Source organism: Aythya ferina (assembly GCF_964211825.1).
Source record: "Aythya ferina genome assembly, chromosome: 2".
NCBI lineage: Eukaryota > Metazoa > Chordata > Aves > Anseriformes > Anatidae > Aythya > Aythya ferina.
Window position 1 is genome coordinate 74,114,794 of NC_140297.1, and position 20,333 is coordinate 74,135,126.

The following is a 20,333-nucleotide window of genomic DNA, read 5'->3' on the forward strand; positions in this document are numbered from 1 at the left end:
AGAATATCTGAAGATAAATTCCTCTTTAATATACAAATGCTTGTACATACAAACGCATGTTACCCATTTACCCTTTATAGGAAAACAAAATCTGAACAAAATCTGACGTTCAGTTTGCAGATTATGATCATACAGGAGAGTGCTTGCCATTTTCAGAAGATCTCTGGGTTTTCCAAGAGATAACCCAGATTTCCTGTAATACTGCAGTAATATTGTCTGGAATAGCAGAGTACACCTCCTGTACCCAGATTCATCTCTATACACAAACATCTGAATCTGCTACACAAAAGAAAGGGGTGGGGGGTGGGGGGAGAGAGAAGGAGGGAGGGAGGGAGGGAGGGAGGGATATGGTATTCTGTTGTTCGACTTGCCTACCGTAGGAGAGAGTGCAGTTCTGCGGAACACACCTGTAGCCACCAAACTATGTATTTGATACTTGCATGGGATTTCAAATGTGATGTGAGTTCACAGCTGAGAGAAAAGGTCTGGTTCTGCTCCAATTTGTACTGGTATACTACTTACTGTCAGTATGACTCCCCCTGTATACACATCCCAAAATAATGATATTTCTTCATCAGCATGCAATGAGAACAAGCAAAATCACTGAGGATCTCAGTGATCCACAGCAGAAGGGAAGATTCTCATCATGTTACCAGATATCAATACCAAATATGTTCTCTATTATGTACAGATAATTTGGCAAAAGTTCAAACTTTGGTGAGATAAGAATTAATGAAATAGTAAGCTAAAGGCACACGTATATCCATATTACTCAAAACATACATTGTTAATTGTTTTTCGTTGGCCTCACTGGATTTGTAAGACTACCAAACATCCACTAGTTTCATTAAGAAAAAGGCAAAGTCTCAAGCTCAAATGACCTGCTATTAACATAAAACATGAACAATAAAGATGATAGATGATGCAAGGATTTATTAGAATATAAGCATCATGAAGCAAGTATTGTAAAATCAGAATAATCAGATTCTCTCTGTGATACAGCTGATTCTGTGATTCCGTGATATATTAGAATGATTCCACTGGCTTTATTAGCAGTGGCTTTTTTTTTTCCTATTTGCCCACATAAAGAGAAAACCAAGTCAGGTATTTTTTACACAAGGACAATAATATCATTTTCCACTTGACACATTAAAAAAATAAAAAAGAAAAAGAAAAACAAGAAGTTGATAGTAAATGAGAATGATGATGTGCAAACACATTTTCCAATCAAAATCAATAATCAGTGTGTTTTTTAAATGTCAGATGAAATCTCTACCTGGTTAAGATGTCATTTATGTAATCTACTTTATCATCCGACCATATTGAAACATTTCATGAACTTTTGAGATGAAAAACTACGTAAGCATTCATCAACAAAGAGACATACAAAAATGAATGTCATGTCCAACTTAGATCAATTTTGGATGTATAAAATTGTCGTTATTAATAACAGAAAAGGGAGAATTAATTTAACTTGCTCAACAGAAAGGTACCAGAATTGTCCACAACAACGCATAAGGTGAGAGACTGCTTTAAAATGATGGATAAAAAATAGCCTGAGCTTTTCAAAGTGGAACTGGAAGTGAAAAGTCGACAAACCCATTTAACAAACCAGCATAACAGTATCTACTCATAGAGCAGATATGATAAAGGAGGGCCTGGATTATGGCTATGTATTAAATGTACTTCAAGTTATTAGAGGATAAGAGTCAGGTCGGAACATACACTTCCAGAACATTTGATATTACCCACAGTGTACATTATGATCCTAAGTGAGAAAACACAGAAACAGAGACAACAATTTTGGTTTCAGTGACCTTTTTCCTTTTTACCACATCTGACAGGCAAGATTTTCATAAGGGCAGATGTTAAAAAATAAAATAAAATAAAATAAAATAAAATAAAATAAAATAAAATAAAATAAAATAAAATAAAATAAAATAAAATAAAATAAAATAAAATAATAACATGATAAAAATAATAAAAGAAATGAAAAAGAATACACATTTCAAAGAAACATATTGCTTATACATAGACCTAAGGGAATTTGTCTCCAGCCTCGCAGACAATTATAGCTAGTATAATTTCAATTCTACCTCAGCTAAGATCTTCATTCATCATTGCATTTCATCTTGTCTAGGCTAATGCAGTAATTTATTACCTGGTTTCTTAAAATCCCCCCCTTTTTTAAGGCAGGCACCTGAAATATACACAGTTCATATCCATCCCCCAGATAATTTTTAGTCTTCTTCAACATCACATTCAAAATAATTGTTGTTCTTGAAATTCTCAAGATAATCGCTTCCTAACTTTCTCAAAAAGTACATTACTTGTTTTTTTCCACCTTCCTATTTGCTCAGATCTCTTTTTATTTTTCAGTATGGTCATCCTGTTACATGTGATACCAGATGTTCCATCCTTTTGAAATAGCTTTCGCATGCTTCTGTACTTCATCACTTCTTAGGTTCATAAACATATGTAAAATGTTTTATCTGCTACTTGTAATGAAGAAGACAGAAAATTCCAAGTCTAATACACAGCAAGAAAATATTTTTCTCCTTTTCCTGGAAGGACATCAGGGCTGGGCATATGCATAGATTACTTGAGTCCACCGTATTAGACTTCAGACTGCAAGAGTTAAAATAATCCAAGTTACATTATCTTAATTCAGTTCATATACATCAGGATATTAGAAAACATAGGCTCAGGGTGGTATTAAAGCTAAACAGTATACATGTATAACTGTTTAGAAGATCAAGGCTTCATTATGAAGTTGGAGAAACTCACATACACCAACAATAACAAAAATGAGTAAACATATATCTAACAGTGCAAATAGGTCTGGATTATGGAAATCATGACCTATGATTGTGTATTACAATCAGGTCTATTGTTCAATATATTTGTTTATTTATTCTATCATGATGAACGTAACTGTAAACACATCATCTCATTTCAGAGAATAGGTTATTTCAGAGTGGACATTACAAATGCATTATATTTTGTTGCATGACACGACTGATGATATAAACAGCAATGTAAATTAAAACTGGACTCCAACATAATACAGTATAACAATAGTTCAAATCCTTATTCTCCATATATAATGTAAATTTATTTTTATAAATCAAAACCTTTATTATAAAGTTTTAAGATCCTAGTACAAAGGACCTTAAATCTCTATACAAGAGCATCCATTGAGCCTTTGTAAATATAGCATTCTTTTGGACCTTGAAAAAAAAAAAAAAAAAAGAATAATTTTTATGAATGCCTACGTGCAGCTCCAGTTCAGATACACACAGGTAACTGTTAGTTTCATTTAACTGCAGACAAAGTTTAACAAACCTTTCTTTTACATAGTAGAAATATTTTCAACAAAATTTTGCTATTTTGTTATTCTGCTATTTTGGCATCAGTATTACTTAGCTTGTTTTGCTGGTACGTAATGACAATTGCGCATCACCCTCCCAGGAACATGGAGACAGGGAAAGCAGAGTGTAATGTGATTCTTAAATTCATCATATACCAATGAAGAGCACAATACAGAATTGTAGATGAAGTTCATAGACTTATAAAGTATCACATAGAAACATAGTTTTTCAACAGCATCTGCTTTTGATCTATCTGTTCTATTATTAAGAAGACACTAGTTCAATAACAGTTTAGATTTTGATGTTATTAAGGAAAAAAAAAGGAAAAAAGAAACAGGCTGAACTATCTCACTATCTCCTTCCTGTTTTTCTCTTTGATAGTGGCAGAAGAGATCTTTTGAGCACCTTATGCTTTGAACAAGTTCATTTTGGAGAGAGCTTGTTAATTGTTTTATTTCCAAGATTTTCTGAGCTGACCTACAGTTGTTTCTGAGTTGCGTCATCCATAATGGCCTCCAATGACCTTTCGTAGATATGCTCAATAGTAATGCTACATAAATATCTGTAAAAAAAATAAAGCTGGGACTCACCATTTCCTTCTTCCTGGTCAAGTAAGTGACAATAATTACTGGACTATTATAAAGCCTTTTAGTGCACTGGTTTAGCACTTACATTTAGCCAGGTTTAACATGGCTGGAGCCTACTCAGGAAATCTAGTGACAATCTTTTAAAAGTGCTATTGGTCATGTGCAAATGGTACTTCAGAGGCTCAGAGCTGTGTCGAACCTTCATGCAATTTTCCCATGAAAACAAAATCTATCTTTTTAGCTTCAGAAATATCTTCCTCCCAATTGCCATGTTCTCACTTCAAACCAGAAATGGTTACAAAATGAGAAAAATAATAGTAAGGAAGAAAAGTCCTTTTCTGATCACATTCTTAAAAAAATGTTTTTGCTGAAACTAACATAATCACTAGACATAACAACAGATAAATAATAGGCCATTGCAGGTTAAACAATAAAATCTAGAAAAGTCTATGCACTTCTGAAATCAGAAACTTACAATGGAAACTGCTAGTGAACCTTAACTATAGGTATCTGCTACCCGCTCTGCTAAGAATGTATTTTAAAAACCTATGATGGCTAGTAGTTAACTTATGAAGGCTAAAACTTGGTATAATCTGTGATTTACATGATTAATTCAGAAAGTTATCAGCAGTCTAACCTACTACATCCCAGCTGTAATTTCTAACTTTTAACAAATTACTTCTCATGTTGTGTTCTCGGTATAGAAACACATTTCCAAATTATTATTTATGAATAATAACTTTGGATTTTTTTAATTTCCCAAAATTATTACATACTACTTCATAAGCAGTTCCCAAATCATGGAACATAAACTACCAATATATCCAGAAATGGATTGTCTAAAACAAGTAGTAAAAAAAAAAAAAAAAGTATTCAAAATACAAGATACGAGTTTGCTTGAAAAATTTAAATTGAAACTGGTTATTAAATATAAATGCAATTTCTTCAAATATAGGGGGGTATTGTGCGTTTGCTTAGGGGAGCAGGCTATTGGACAGGAAAATTCTTCCTCCTCACTCTTCCACCATCCCAGACTTACTTACACTAGTCTACAGAAAAAATATTGTTAATATCAATCTGAAAAGTGATTCTCAAAAATCAGAGGCTTGATGTTGAATCAGGGGTGCATTATTTCATTGTTACCTAACTGAAACTTTGAAAGCACCAAACACATTACTGACAATCTCATTCTGATTCAGAACACCACCACTAAAAAAGGTAATTTATCACCATTTCTCATGATGGCTATTCAAAGGACTAATCAGTTATTTTCAGTCAAAAATAAAATAACAATAAAATACACTCTATAACAATCTTTTAGATAGGCAATGATGTGATATTGTGAAAGATCTTGGAAAAATATGGATTTTTTAAAAATTCCTTTCTACTTTAAATGGATTTGATTTTTTTTCCTGTTGTTTTAACATAGGGAAAATAATAAAAAAAAAAACTAACCCTCACATAAAGGCATTAAAAGTACAGTTCGCTCCTGTGCTTTTGTCTTAATTTAAAATTCACTACTGAAAGGTTAGATTTCAGAAGCTTAATACAAATTTCACTGAATATTTTTTGTATTATCTTCTGTACCATACTGTGGTCTACCATGGTTTACTAAGCCATCCTTTCAGAACAGTAATATGGTTTTATTTTTCATATTGCTCTGCTTGTAAAACTAAATCAAAACGAAACCGATTTGGAGTGGAAGGTCAGAAGCACTTGCCATGACACTAGATGACACCACGATGTCACAGAGGCACCATGATGATTACTCCCAGATAGCAGACCCCTTCTGCCATGAGAAGGAGGACTGGGGATCCTCAGACTAGCTTCCCATCTGTTTGACATACAGGTGTTTCAGTACCCATGTTTCAAGAAAATGGCTAGCACAAGGAAATGTTAACATATCTGTCTGTCTCCACCTCAGCTAGACAAAATGAAAGCCTTTTTCTATTCTGTTACATAGCAGGCAGAAACTGCAAGCAGAGCACACGTGCAGCAGTCACAGCTGCAGACAATACTCATTCAAAGGCTGTCATTTGCTCTCTTCAGCAATCCCAGCCATGCCTGAGCTGGCCCAGCTGCCTTCTGCCGCTGCTTGCTCAGGAGGATTGGAAGCACGTATGTGGGCAGGGGACAGTGCGGTGTTAGCCCATGTTGAACAAGTCCTGGAGAAGGAAGGCCTTAGGTACAAGGTGAACTGAGTTAGCCATGGTGCTGCAGAGGCAGGTGCTCCAACATGCTCTTCAGATACGGGCAGCTTTGCAGCACACCCAGCAACGGGGGCTGGCCTTCAGAGGTACCATGAAAGCTGCTGTGAGCACTGTGTCCTGGTTTCAGTTAGAACAGAATTAATTTTCTTCCTAGTAGCTGGTGGAATGCTGTGTTTTGGCTTAGGATGAGAAGAGTGCTGATAACACCCCGATGTTTTAATTGTTGCAGAGCAGTGCTTATACCAAGCCAAGGACACCTCAGACTTTTGCTCTGTCCTGCCAACAGGCAGGCTGGGGGTACAGTAAGAGCTGGGAGGGGACAGACCCAGGACAGGTGACCCGAACTAGCCAAAGGGGTATTCCATACCATCTGACGTCATGCTAAACAATATATAGGGGTGGCTAGCCGGGGGGGGGGGGGCCAGACTGCTCGGGGTTAAGCTGGGCATCGGTCAGCGGGTGGTGAGCAATTGCATTGTGCATCACTTGTTTGTACATATTATTAGTAGTAGTACTATTATCATCATTGTATTATTATTATTATTATTATTATTATTATTATTATTATTATTATTATTTTCCTGTCTTATTAAACTGTCTTTATCTCAACTCACGAGCTTCACTTTCCATTTCTCTCCCCCGTCCCAGAGAGGGAGGGGGGAGGGTGAGCGAACGGCTGCGTGGTGTTTAGCTGCCAGCCGGGTTAAACCACGACAGTCGGGTCACCTGTCCTGGGTCTGTCCCCTCCCAGCTCTTACTGTACCCCCAGCCTGCCTGTTGGCAGGACAGAGCAAAAGTCTGAGGTGTCCTTGGCTTGGTATAAGCACTGCTCTGCAACAATTAAAACATCGGGGTGTTATCAGCACTCTTCTCATCCTAAGCCAAAACACAGCATTCCACCAGCTACTAGGAAGAAAATTAATTCTGTTCTAACTGAAACCAGGACACACTGAAAAAAAACAGCTGCTTGTTTTCTGAGATACAAAATTTGTAAGAAAACAATATTTTCTTCTCTGTGTTTAGGCCAATGTATGTGACAATTCATATGTCGTACAGGGAGGAACTATCTGTCATACAACAAGCACTGATAGATTCTTATCTACAGATAAAAATAAGTAGTGCAATGAAAAGGTGAGGTTGATTAAAAAATCCTAACATTTATCATGAGTTCACAAGCATTGCTCTTTGTTTACCTATATATTCTAACACTCTTGCTGCATAGTATAGCCATAGTAAAAATTAACTTTTCACAAAGCTCTTTTAAGTAAAATGTGTGACTTGAGAGAAAATGTAAAAGACGTGTGTTTTTGATTTGTTATTTTGCTTCTGCCTAGGACTGTGTGTCAACAGCTACATGAATCATTTTTAATTTCAAGGCCTTGAAATTCACCCTGAGGACTCCTGTCAGAAAGAAAGGATCTTCAAAGTTAAAAGAAGAAAATATTAAAAACACAGCAACATTGTAGCTGTCATCTGGCAACCGCTGTTAGTTGTATTATTAATCCAAAATGAATCAGGAATAAAAAAATAAATAAATAAAATAAATTATTGGATTTTGACAACACAGCCTAACACAACACTTCACAGATGCGGTGGAAAACCCACAAGGAACCCTGGGGAGGTTAGAGCACTCCAAAACTTTTCCCAGCAACTTTCTGTTAAAAGGAGGACAAAATTCGTGCAAAGCAAAGGAACCACAGAAAGGAACCACATTCAAAGGAGAGGTATCTGTGAGTCCTTCATCTCTTGCATGGTTAATTGATCAAGATAAATACAGTCAATACCCTATTCCATTAATTTACTGTTTATTTCAACAGGAGATATGTGATAATGGGTATCTGATGGTCAGTAAAAAAAAATTTCTATCCCTGGATGTTGCTCATATGAGAAACAAGAAATTAATTGCCCCTTATTGGCCATTTGCCAAGGCGATCGGCTCCGGGGCAGACGCGTTCTGCAGCAGAGCGGGGGATCTGGCCAGGCAGGGCTAATTTTTCCGGCATTGAGCCTACTTGAGGGAGCCGCCAGGACCTGGCAGCCCTCGTGAGGGAGGCTGACGAGGCGTAGGCAGAGCCAGCAGCGCCCCCTCCCCAGCCGTTCAAAAGCTGCCCCTAGGGAGTGTGGGCGACCAGGAGCGCGGCGACCAGGGCGGGCAAACAGGGCGTGGCGCGTCAGAAGGGAGTGGCGCGGCAGTTAGCGCAGGAAGGGCAGAGCGCTCCCCCTACACACAAACAACACCTCCTTAACAACAGCCGTAGCTAGGTGATAATGGTCTCCACCTGGCACGGCGCGCTCTCCAGGAAGTCGGTACACACCCAGACCGACTACCCGTTAAAAAATGCCGCAGTTCAGGTCACCGGATGGAAGGAGTGTCTGAGCCTGTTGCTGCCATCGGCGGGAGGCAGAGAAACTGCGTGTGTGAGGTGCGAGCAGGTGGATGACCTGGTCCGCATGGTGGCGGAGCTCAAGGAGGAGGTGGAGAGGTTGAGGGCCATCAGGGAGTGTGAGCGAGAGATAGTCTGTAGGAGTAACTCCCTCAACCTTGGTACCTCAAGGGGAGGTACCAAGGTGAGACTCCTCAAATGGGGGCGGACCCCCTGCCCTGTCCCCGTCGGGCAGAGGGAGGGGATCTGGGAGCTGAGGAGGAATGGAGACAGGTCCCTGCTCGACATCGCAGGCGATCCTCTCCCCTTCCGGTCCCACCTTCCCAGGTGCCCTTACGCAACAGGTTTGAGGCCCTGGAGCTCGACAGACCAGTAGATGAGGAAGAGGTAGCAAGTGTTCCCAGGAGGATGCCTAGGGCAAGAAGTTCGACTCCACGCCTCAGGACTGCCTCCATCAAGAAAGACAGGAGGGTTATTGTTGTTGGAGACTATTCTTAGGGGAACAGAGTGCCCTATTTGTCGGCCTGACCCTACCCGTAGGGAAGTCTGCTGCCTCCCTGGGGCCAGGGTCAGGGACGTTGCCAGGAAGCTTCCCAACCTGGTACGCCCCTCTGACTATTACCCTCTTTTGATAGTCCAGGCGGGCACTGAGAACATTGAAGAGAGAAGCCTCAAGGCTATCAAACGAGACTTTAGGGGGCTGGGTCAGTTAGTGGAGGGAGTGGGAGTACAGGTGGTGTTTTCGTCTATCCCTACGGTGGCAGGGAGGGGTACAGAGAGGACACGGAAAGCCCACCTGTTAAACACGTGGCTCCGGGGCTGGTGCCAACGCAGAAATCTTGGGTTTTTTGATCATGGGGCACTTTACTCAGCACCTGGCCTGATGGCCGCAGACGGGTCCCTATCTTTTAGGGGAAAAAGGATCCTGGGCCAGGAGCTGGCAGGGCTCATTGAGAGGGCTTTAAACTAGGTAGGAAGGGGGATGGGGCTGAGGCTAGGATTGTTGGGGCTGTGCCAGGGGGAACGATGGCAAGGCTGGAGGATAAGGCAGTGGCCCAGCTGAAGTGCACCTACACCAATGCACGCAGCATGGGTAACAAACAGGAGGAGCTGGAAGCCATCGTGCAGCAGGCAGGCTACGACTTGGTTGCCATCACGGAGACGTGGTGGGACCAGTCTCATGACTGGAGTGCTGCAATGCCTGGCTATAAGCTCTTCAGAAGGGACAGGCAGCACAGAAGGGGTGGTGGTGTGGCTCTCTATATTAGAGAGTCTTTCGAGGTTGTAGAACTCGAGGCTGGGAATGACAAGGTCGAGTCCCTTTGGGTTAGGATCAGCAGGGACAACAAGGCTAGTGTCTTGGTCGGGGTCTGCTATAGACCGCTGAACCAGGATGAGGAGACGGATGAGGAGTTCTACAGGCAGCTGACACAAGTTGCAAAATCGTCAGCTCTTGTACTCGTGGGGGACTTCAACTTCCCTGACATATCCTGGAAGCACAACACAGCCCTGAGAAAGCAGTCTAGGAGGTTTCTGGAGAGCGTGGAAGATAGCTTCCTGACGCAGCTGGTTAGTGAACCTACCGGGGTGGTGCCCCGCTAGACCTTCTCTTCACAAACAGAGGACTGGTGGAGGATGTGGTGGTTGGGAGCTGTCTTGGGCAGAGTGACCACGAAATGGTGGAGTTCACTATTCTTGGCGAGGCCAGGAAGGGGACCAGTAAAACCGCTGTATTGGACTTTCGGAGGGCTGACTTTGAGCTGCTCAGGACACTGGTTGGTAGAGTCCCTTTGGAGGCAGTTCTGAAGGGCAGAGGGGTCCAGGAAGGCTGGGCGCTCTTCAAGAGGGAAATCTTAATGGCGCAGGAACTGTGTGTCCCCACGTGCCCAAAGACGAGCTGGCGGGGAAGAAGACCAGCCTGGCTCAACAGGGAATTGTGGCTTGATCTTAGGAGAAAAAAGAGGGTTTATAATCTTTGGAAAACTGGGCAGGCCACTAGGGAGGACTATAAGGATGTAGCGAGGCTGTGCAGGGACAAAATTCGGAAGGCCAAAGCTCATCTGGAGCTCAATCTGGCTACTGCCGTTAAAGATAACAAAAAACATTTCTATAAATACATCAACACAAAACGGAGGACTAAGGAGAATCTCCATCCTTTACTGGATGCGGGGGGAAACTTAGTTACAAGAGATGAGGAAAAGGCGGAGGTGCTCAATGCCTTCTTTGCCTCAGTCTTTAGCGGCAATACCAGTTGTTCTCTGGATACCCAGTACCCTGAGCTGGTGGAAGGGGATGGGGAGCAGGATGTGGCCCTCACTATCCATGAAGAACTGGTTGGTGACCTGCTACGGCACTTAGATGTGCACAAGTTGATGGGACCGGATGGGATCCACCCAAGGGTACTGAGAGAACTGGCAGAGGAGCTGGCCAAGCCGCTTTCCATCATTTATCAGCAGTCCTGGCGATCGGGGGAGGTCCCAGTTGACTGGCGGCTAGCAAATGTGACGCCCATCTCCAAGAAGGGCCGGAGGGCAGACCCGGGAAACTACAGGCCTGTCAGTTTGACCTCAGTGCCAGGGAAGCTCATGGAGCAGATCCTCCTGAGAGTCATCACACAGCACTTGCAGGGCAAGCAGGCGATCAGGCCCAGTCAGCATGGGTTTATGAAAGGCAGGTCCTGCTTGACGAACCTGATCTCCTTCTATGACAAAGTGACGCACTTGGTGGATGAGGGAAAGGCTGTGGATGTGGTCTACCTTGACTTCAGCAAGGCTTTTGACACCGTCTCCCACAGCATTCTCCTCAAGAAACTGGCTGCTCTTGGCTTAGACTGGCGCACGCTTCGTTGGGTTAGAAACTGGCTGGATAGCTGGGCCCAAAGAGTCATGGTGAATGGAGCCAAGTCCAGTTGGAGGCCAGTCACTAGTGGCGTCCCCCAGGGCTTGGTGCTGGGGCCAGTCCTCTTTAATATCTTCATCGATGATCTGGATGAGGGCATTGAGTGCACCCTCAGGAAGTTTGCAGATGACACCAAGTTAGGTGCGTGTGTCGATCTGCTTGAGGGTAGGAAAGCTCTGCAGGAGGATCTGGATAGGCTGCACCGGTGGGCTGAGGTCAACTGCATGAAGTTCAACAAGGCCAAGTGCCGGGTCCTGCACCTGGGGCGCAATAACCCCAAGCAGAGCTACAGGCTGGGAGAGGAATGGTTGGAGAGCTGCCAGGCAAAGAAGGATCTGGGAGTGATGGTGGATAGTCAGCTGAATATGAGCCAGCAGTGTGCTCAGGTGGCCAAGAAGGCCAACAGCATCCTGGCTTGTATCAGGAACAGTGTGACCAGCAGGGCTAGGGAGGTGATCATCCCCCTGTACTCAGCTCTGGTGAGGCCGCACCTCGAGTACTGTGTTCAGTTTTGGGCCCCTCGCTACAAGAAGGACATCGAGGTGCTTGAGCGAGTCCAGAGAAGGGCGACGAAGCTGGTGAGGGGTCTGGAGAACAAGTCCTACGAGGAGCGGCTGAGGGAGCTGGGCTTCTTCAGCCTGGAGAAGAGGAGGCTCAGGGGCGACCTTATCGCTCTCTATAGGTACCTCAAGGGAGGCTGTAGTGAGGTGGGGGTTGGTTTGTTCTCCCACGTGCCTGGTGACAGGACGAGGGGAAATGGGCTTAAGTTGAGCCAGGGGAGTTTTAGGTTAGATGTTAGGAAGAACTTCTTCACTGAAAGGGTTGTGAGGCATTGGAACAGGCTGCCCAGGGAAGTGGTGGAGTCACCATCCCTGGAAGTCTTCAAAAGATGTTTAGATGTAGAGCTTAGGGATATGGTTTAGTGGGGACTGTTAGCGTTAGGTCAGAGGTTGGACTCAATGATCTTGAGGTCTCTTCCAAGCTAGAAATTCTGTGATTCTATACCTATAAAGAACAACACATACTGAGATAAACACACAGACAGTAAATATTTATCACCCGTCTCTTTAAACCTACACCTGAAAGTCACAGCCTAATAATTTATGTTTCAGTTCTCAATTATTTAAGATTTAACTTTACTTAGGCCTTTCTCTGAAAGACAAGCAACTCCAAAAATGTATATTTCAAACTTTTTTAAAAATTATCAGCTGTTGACTTTTTGTACAGTCACTGTTTCAGCAGTACAGGTTTTAAAAAAATCTGCTTGGAAGACCTTTATCATGGAAATAATATTTGAAAGGAAAAAAAAATGTGAAGAGCAGTGGACAGAAAGAATTTTACAAGAATGATGAATATTGATGTTATGTCATGAAAAAGCATTTTAAAAACAATGCCAAATCTAACTTATTAAACACATACTTTGCATTATTACACACTTATATTGCACTTGCTCGTATTTTTCTGACTTACTGTGATGTCAGTTGAACAAGGAGACGGCATATAAAAATAAGATAAACACATCTACATGCCAATTAAAAAATGAATGCTTTATGTAATTTAAAGCATAACTTTGTTAAATAAGATTATTACTAAATATATTTTTGTAGCATACCACTCTTCGGTAGTTTAGAAAAAGAATATTTTTCCCATCATTTTTTTGCCTCATTTTATCTTATGTGATAGTTTAGAGGTGATATTTTAATATTATAAATATATATAACTAATAAGTCACCATGGCAGTGATTACATAAAATAATTTGCTGATACACCTTAATGCACGATATTACTTTTACTACTTCAGTATACCTTGCAACTGTTGGTTTGCCAGAGCATTCTGAAACTCTTGCAGAACATACTGCACTACACAAATTTGAGATGCAACTGCTGACACACATTGTCTACACCAGTGAGAATCCCTTGGAGATGGTATTACATCTGATCCAATTCAATCTATTTAACAAAACAGAGGCTTAGACAAAAATAAAAAATAAAATAAAAAAGTCTGAGTTTCTTATGCTTGTCTTAAAGTTGTCTTCTTTTTCCAAACTACAAAGTAAGCTAGATATTTAGCATCCACTATAAAGGCATCCACTTGCAAAAAGGCTTCCTCTGTACAGAACAGAACAATACTGCATTGAAACAAACATAAAAGATCAGTGAAATAAACATACCGTATGCTCTTTCAGTGATCCAGTTACTTTTACAGAATATTATGGCTCAAGTGAACAACCCATTTCACTGCCATATTAACTTTTTGTCAGAACTGATTAAAAATGGATTAAGGACAAGACTTGAGAAATGTATTTAAGGGAAAGGACGTGCATTATGTTACCAGTCCTTGCTATTTCATATTGAACGCAAGAACCTGCAGAAAATCTCATCATAAAGAGATATCCTTCAAGAAGAAACGACTTTGATAAGTCCCTCATTTTATTTTCATCTTCCATTCAAGTGAAGCCTAACTCATATCATGGCTATATATATATGGAACTGCTGCATGTTCTGCCCAAATACTTTTAGATGCAATCTATTGATCTAAAATTTATTTCTTGAAAGAAGAGTTTGTGAGAGAGCAAAACGTAATTTAATCTACCCTCTTCCCTTAGGACTGTTCTCCTGATGGCTAGATCTTCTGGGACTGCAGCAGTTTACTGAGTTCCAGGAAGGCTTCAACTCTTAGAGCTTCCTTAATATTACAGATGGAATTGACTTCTTCCTTGTAAATATCATAAGCTTTATCTCACAATACTATGTAACCAAAATACCAATAGTCTTATGGACCAGTTAAGGAAAAAGGAAGAGGAAAAGCATTTTCAGAATATTTTAATACATAATCATAACAACAAATATTATTCATAATATCATCCTTTAATCCTGAAATGTGTACTAAGAGAAAAACAAGATAAAACTGTATAGGAAGAAACAAAAGGCTTCCTTGAGGACATAAATTGAATGTTTCTGAGGTAAAATTAATGATGTACTCCTCTTGTAATCCTGTACGACTTTCAATGGCAGAATCTCTACCTATTGTTTAAATTTCCACATAAGTTATGTACTGGCTGGGAATTTGAACCCCTTTGTTTGCCTGAGGGATGTTCACACGTTACAAAATGTGAAGGAAAATAGACCTTTGTTGACAGCGATACTTGCAAAAACATCATAGAAACTTAAGTGGCTGGCGGCTCCCTGACGCCAGGCATGAGGAGCGTGGGATGTCCCTGGGTGGGCCAGGCAGGGCCCGCAGGCAGCACGCCAGGAGCACGGGACTGGGGTCCCCAGCCGGCCGAGGCCAGGCTTCGCTGTGAGCCTGTGGGTGGGCCCAGCTAGACAGAAGCCATGTCTGGGCAGGGCAGGGCTGTGGGGAGCTGGAGCCCAGCCCTGATGCAGCCTCAGTGGGGCAGGGGCTGGTGGCCCTGGGTCTTCTAGGGGGTGTTAGTGCACTCCAGACCATGACAAACAGAATGGCAAGTTTATATGGAAATTTGGAAAGAGCAAATGAAGATAAAAGCTTTGATTTGGTAACATAATTGTGCCTTTGTCATGTAAAAAGTCCAGTTCCAGATACAGCGATGGACAAATGGTGATCAATCTTACCCTTAGGGGAAAAAACAAACAAACAAACACAAAAACAAACCTTCTATTATCATTTAGTGATTAAGTGAAAGAAAATATCCGTAAGTAAAGATATATAAAAAGAAAACAGTACTGAAGAGTATCCTGTTCTGGAAGCAAAGATACAGAGTCTCAGGAAATGTAGTTACAGCCTATCCTAACTTTAAATTTACAAATATGATGGCAAATTATAGTGACAATTACAAAACATGAGGAAAAATTGCTGGTTATTATGTTCAGAGTCTACCTGTACTCTTAAGCTTACTGGGCTGCTTCTGTTGCTGCTGATGGGCTTGGCAAAGATGGCAAGGGATGGAGCATGGCAGGGGCTGGAAATGTACTCTGGGACAAGATGAGAAAATATGGGCACCACATAAGGGAAACCAGGAAATCCTATTGTCAGGCTTTATGTTCCCTCTTAATATAGACACCAACTTTGTGAACGATGCCAACTAAATACTGACAGGACAAATACTAACATACAGCTGATAAAGTCAAATTTCCTAGACAGATCACACTTTTGTTGATGGTCTGTGGAGGTGGTTTCTCTTTCTCCTCCTACTCAGATAAGAACTGAATTATAGATGTCTCTCAAAAGTCACATTTGTTATTATCATATTTTTTTATCATATTTTAAACTGGGGCAAAATTGCTCCAATCTTCCAATTTTTTTTTTTTTTTAAGTAGAGGGACAATTGATATGGAGCTGATAAAGCTTCCGTTCACCTTTTGGAGGAAGTATCTCTACTGCAGTTCAATTATATTTGCTGGAAAATATTTATTGAAAAGCATTGTCTTTATACATAAGCTTTGGAAAAGCATCATCTCTACACTAGATTTGCTGTTCTGTATAGTCTATTGCAAGACAAGATGTTATCAGCTACTTTTATTCAGATTGTAACTGAAAATCCATGCATTGCTCTGAAATACAAAGATTGATGGGAAAACAGATACATACTTACCGATCTATGACTATGCATAAATTATATTCTGAGAGTAGCTGTGGTTTTAAGTCACTCCCATTTTTAAAGAGTAGAATGGAGGACCCAAGGAACTACAGACGGGTGACCCTCACCTCTGTGCCTGGCAAGATCATGGAACAGATCCTCCTAGAAGCAATGTCAAGGAATATGCAAGACAATGAGGTGATCCAAGACAGCCAGAACAGCTTTACCAAGGACAAATCCTGCCTCATCAACCTGGTGGCATTCTACGACAGAGTGACTACATCAGTTGACAAAGGAAGACTGACCGATGTCATCAACCCAGACTTCTGCAAGGTCTTTGATACAGTCCCAGGTGACATCCTGGTCCCCAAACTGGAAAGAGATGGATTTGATGGATGGACCATTCAGTGGATAAGGAGTTGAAGGTCACACCCAGAGAGTGGTGATCATTGGCTCTATGTCCAAGTGGAGGGTAGTGACGAGTGGTATACCGCAGGGGTCTGTCCTAGGATTGGTATTGTTTAATATCTTTATCAATGACATAGACAGTGGGATGGGACCACCAAGCTGTGTGGTGCAGTTGATACAACAGAAGGGATGCCATCCAAAGGGACCTGGACATGCTTGAGAATTGGGCCCAAATGAACCTAATGAGGTTCAACAAGTCCAAGTCCAAGGTGCTGCACCTGAGCCAGGACAATCCCAGACACGAGTCTGGGAGAAGAACGTACTGGGAGAAGAACTTACTGAGAGTAGCCCTGCAGAAAAGGACTTCAGGGTTCTGGTGGACAAAAAGCTCGACATGAACCAGCACTATGCTCTTGCAGCCCAGAAAGCCAACTGCGTCCTGGGCTGCATAAAAAGAGGAGTAGCCACCAGGTCAAGGGAAGTGACTGTCCCCTTCTGCTCAGTCCTTGTTAGAACGTGTCCAGAGGAGGGCCAAGAAGATGATCAAGGGGCTGGAGCACCTCTACTGTGAAGACAGGCTGAGAGAACTGGGGATGTTCAGCCTACAGAAGAGAAGGCTCCAGTGTGACCTCTTTGCAGCCTTTCAGTACCAAGAGGACTTACAAAAAAGATGGAGAATAACTATTTGCTTAACCAGATTATATCAGGACAAGGGGGAATGGTCTTAAACTAAAAGCGGATAGATTTAGATTAGAGATTAGGAGGAAATTCTTCACTCTGAAGGTGGTGAAGCAATTGAACAGAGAGGTTGTGGATGCCCCGTCCCTGCAGGTGTTCAAGACCAGGCTTGATGGGGCCTTTTCCAACCTGATCTAGTGAGTGGCATCCCTGCCCATGGCAGAGGGGTTGGATTTAGATGATCTTTGAGGTCCCTTCCAACCCAAGCCATTTTATGATTCTATGATTTTATGACTTGTGTGCATTTTAAAAATCAGCATTTATATGCAACTTCTAAAGGAACAGTATCCTCCATCAATTCCAAATGCCTTGTTTCCTTTTCACAAGTGTAGCACCATTGGTCTTTCATTGCCTCCAGGTTGAATAAAATGTAATTTCTCAAAATAAAAAACATAAAAATGTGAACTTATTCATGAACTTATAAAAGCAATAGCATTATTAACACAATATAATATTTAAAAAAAAAAAAAAAAAAAAAGGGAGAGAGAGAGAGAGAGAGAGAGGAGAGAAGTTCAGCCATTTAATAAATATGTAACCACTTTGTCTCCAACCACAGATATTTTAGCATTACCAAACCAGCAGCTTCTGGAATAGTACTTCAATATTGCTCCCTCCCGTTTTCATTGCCACTGCAGAATCTCATTGCCACCCTTTAACTTAATTTCTGAAATTATCATCCCCAATAATACCAATACCCACAATAACTTGTGGAAGGGAAAATTGAATTGGGAAAGGGAGTGTGGATCATGAGCAGAGAATAAGGCATCTCAATGCTTTGTTCTAAATCTTCATTTCAGTCCTTCAGCCAAAAAAAATAAGGGGGAGAAGAAGGAGGGGGAAGAAGACTCAATGTCCCAGTAATTCTTTCTTGTAGAATTAGAGATACCACTAGGATGCCACTGTCTAGAAGAAGGACACCTAATAACACAATTAAAGGCAGTAAAGTCGTTGCTTAGTTCCACAGCATTACAGTGATCTGTAATGTATTGCTAGCACGTGGACTGGTCCTTGGGCACAGTCTTTAAAGATAGTGTAGTGCATTAATCTTCTGAGTCAGTCTCCTGACTCTCATCCCAGTTGAGCTAAAAATTACACTAATGTATGTGGTTTTAGGGTGAAATCTTACTCATTCCTGTTCCCTCAAGTTGAACACAGTCTATCACACATGCAATTTCCACACTTTGTTTGGATGGGATATTAGCTTTCCTTGTCTGAAAACAAAGGAGTAATGGTGCATATTATCTCTTCTGAAAAGTTTGAAGACATGGAGAGAAATACCTGTTCATACAATTAATCATTTTCAGGAAAAAAAAAAAAAAAGGAAAAAAAAAAAAAGACATGTAATAGATACTTACAATGAAACTCTTTTCTCACACCAATATCATTATCTTTTGTAATAGATACAGCATAGTAGTTTAGACCTTCAGGGAAAGAAAGAAAGAAACAAACAAACAAACAAAAAAAAAAACCAGCAGGCTATTCTCCTCAGTATATCTAAAAAGATGTGAAAGTCTAGAAATATGGAAAAGCAAGCTTAATAAACATAAACATCAGGGAACCTTTTACAACGGCCCATAGAATATACATGTAAAAGCAAAACCTGGTAATGGAGAGCAGATAGCAATTTTTTGCATCTATAAGAAAGACTGTGAAGGATAAAGCAACAGACTCTAGACTATATGATTGTGTATATCTCACTGGTTTCACATCAAGACTTTAAACCTGGTTGAACAAACACAGCACTTCATCAGGCATTATATTTTGTTGAAAGTATAAAGATATATCTGTGTATTTACAAATAAAAGTCTATAATTTTATTTATTTTTTTTTTTTAAAGAGTGTCTACCAACAAAAGGAACACAGTTGCCACACTGACAATTAGAAGTTACAGAGTTGTGGAAGCATGTGTTGATTCCTCATTTTTTAACTTTTCTTTTTGTTTGCGGGGGGTGGAGGGGAGGGAGGGAAGTATAACTGGTGGTTGAGAACAAATGCACATACTAGTTGTTTGGAACAGTGAATGACAAAAGTCACAAGCACAGAAACAACAGCAGAACAACCAAGGATGAGTTTCTTCCTGATTTCTGAAATAAATCTCCAATACACAGTGAGACTCCTAGGAGAGGGAAAACAAGGTTACAACATCCGGTAATCTTTTCGCCCTTGCTTTTAGGGCTCTTTTCCTTCCATTTTAACTATATGATTGATGTTGGAAGAGATAGTGGTGGTAGATAGTGGTAACCCATAAAGAAAGTGCAGAGGCAGAACATTGGTACTGCTGTTATGAGCTGAAGAGTGGTCAATCTCCCTCTGCTCCTCAAACCCTTGCTCCAGCAGGCAGACCATAAAATCTCCTTGGGGCAGATCTCTTGTTAGTACTTAAAATCCAAATCCAAACGACATTACAATATTTATATTACTCTCTGCTGTTAGCTGCCAGTTGACACCCTCAAGTAAGTGTTCATGACAATATTTTTAGATGAAGCATTTATTTCTGTCTCTTTGGGAATTAAGAAGCGTATTGCACAGTACCTGACAGAATTAGAAGAAAGAAGTAAGACTCCTATTTTGATCCTGAATTCCTGTGATTTTCTTGACAACAAATGGTACGCTTTGGTAAGGATATATACTAGAGATATCATTTCAGAAATTCCTTGGAGGAAAATAAACACATGAACACTTGAGCATGAAATGCAGTTCTTACAACTTCAAGATAAAAAGTATGGTATACATGCACAAAAATAAATTCATTTTAAAGTTAATTATACACATTTAGCAAGATACAGAGCTAATAAAAGGAATTCAAATTTCAGCGTGATTCTCCACTGTGACCTCATCTTGATACTAAGCAGGAACCAATCGCATTTAATTAAGTTGGAGTCTTTACTAGCAGCTATAAAAAAAATGGCTTGCAATGCAAGTTCAAGTGAGATTTTGAATTTTCTCTATAGCTAATCTACTTGCCTAACAAACAGAATGTGTACGAGCAAAATTTTATGATTAATGCAATTGCCCTTACTATTTTTTTTATAAATTTAGTTACTGAGCAACAACATTTTAAGAGCCTATGTGTAAAAACTGTGATAGAAGAGGTTAAGTTTACTTTCAGACCACTGTAGGAACTTGGGCATTAACTGCTATCTTAGGAGTTTTGGGAGTTAGGGAAACATCACGAAAT

At 40.8% G+C, this 20,333-nt stretch overlaps 1 protein-coding gene and 1 long non-coding RNA gene across 16 annotated transcripts in view; one reads left to right on the forward strand and one right to left on the reverse strand.

The window, feature by feature from the left end:
• The window catches only part of CDH18 (cadherin 18), a 625,567-nt gene that overhangs the window by 128,520 nt on the left and 476,714 nt on the right, over positions 1-20,333 (reverse strand). The window lies entirely within an intron of this gene.
• LOC311431348 lies at positions 6,036-7,734 on the forward strand. The gene is made up of 2 exons (XR_014689369.1): positions 6,036-6,254; positions 7,503-7,734. It is a non-coding gene; the product is annotated as an uncharacterized lncRNA (long non-coding RNA).